Source organism: Mytilus edulis, chromosome 4, assembly GCF_963676685.1.
Source record: "Mytilus edulis chromosome 4, xbMytEdul2.2, whole genome shotgun sequence".
Lineage (NCBI taxonomy): Eukaryota > Metazoa > Mollusca > Bivalvia > Mytilida > Mytilidae > Mytilus > Mytilus edulis.
The window spans coordinates 26840210-26841656 of record NC_092347.1 but is presented as its reverse complement, the minus strand read 5'-3'; positions in this window follow the sequence as shown (position 1 = coordinate 26841656).

Sequence of the window (1447 nt, the reverse complement as noted above, 5' to 3'; positions counted from 1 at the left end):
ACGCCCTAAAGATAAAATTGTTCATATTTTGAGTTAGAGACGATGAAGTTTTCTACAATTTTGATATAATTTGTCCAAAAAGTAGTACAACACACTGTAAAAGTTTCATTGAGAAAGCGCAGGTGGGATTTTTTTTATTTTCATTTATGTTCTATAAGAAATGCACTACGAATAAATTGTGTTCTCGGACCTAAGAGGTGAAGTCTGTCAATATAGAATCTGTACTTGGGCAACTTCTTTAAATGATTTGGTGGTGTCAATTTGTCAAATAGCATGAAACTAAAGGATTCAAACTTTTATTCTATAGAATTTCTACAAAAATTACCAATTTTGGCATTTTATGGTCAAAATAGGCATTTTATGGCTTTTTCAATATTAATGCATACATTTGTACATGGCATCCTGACTTTCTATCTGACAGGTTTTCATGAGTCAATACTTGTGTTTCTATGCCTTTATCTAGTTTCCTTTACTTGTTTATGAACTCAGGATCTACAGAAAAGAAGATTATCTCAGACAATATGTGCAAAATGTGTTGTATAAATGACCCTTGTCTAACGCCCTGTTTGGATGAAGTCAAAAGTGGGGTTCTTGGTACATAAAATTTGAAGTCCATACCTGCCAACTTTCACGATTTAGGCGTGTACTACACGATTTTGACCCTCTGTCCCGATTACACGATCGTGATCGTGAAAATAGCCAAAAAACACGATTTTAGTAAAATTTACACGAAAAATATTTTTGTTCCCGATTTTGAACTTTTGAAAGTTTTCCCAAGGGAGACAAATTGTGTCTGACAAATTTCATCCAATCAAAATTTAGTGATCACGCATTCACCAGTTGATTAATGTCGGCATAGTAAACAATCAAAGAATCGAAATTTTGAGTTGTTTTTTTTCAGCTTGGGTGTTAAATTTATAAAGATTGGAATCATGATGGGCGAGTTATCACTTGCAAAATAGTTCTGTCACCGCCTAAGAGAAAAAAAGCGTGTTGCTTCGTGCAAATACTTAGAGAAATGGGAGAATGATGTCAAGTACAGGGGCTGGTTGTCTAAATCAACGTTAGTATTGTCACATGCCTTTTGTAAAGTTTGCAACAGAGACTTTAAATTTGACCACGGTGGCCTTAATGATGTCTCCAAACATTCTAGTACTTCTTGTGATATTGATCTATATAATATATAAGGGTTTGGATGGGGTTAAATTTATTAGAGAATATAATGCCCTTAAAAAATGAAGATAAGGGAATAACGGGCAAAAAAAATGAAAATTTGAGAAATGCGTGGTCAAAGTTTTTGAAGATTAGAGAAAAAAGAGGTTATTTTTTTGAAGATTAGAGAAAAAAGGGGTGAAAATTAAATGTTTACAGAACAACAGACCCCCCCCCCCCTCCCATTCCAGACCCTCATATATTGTTGTTTTTTTTTTTTGTTATTAAATTATTA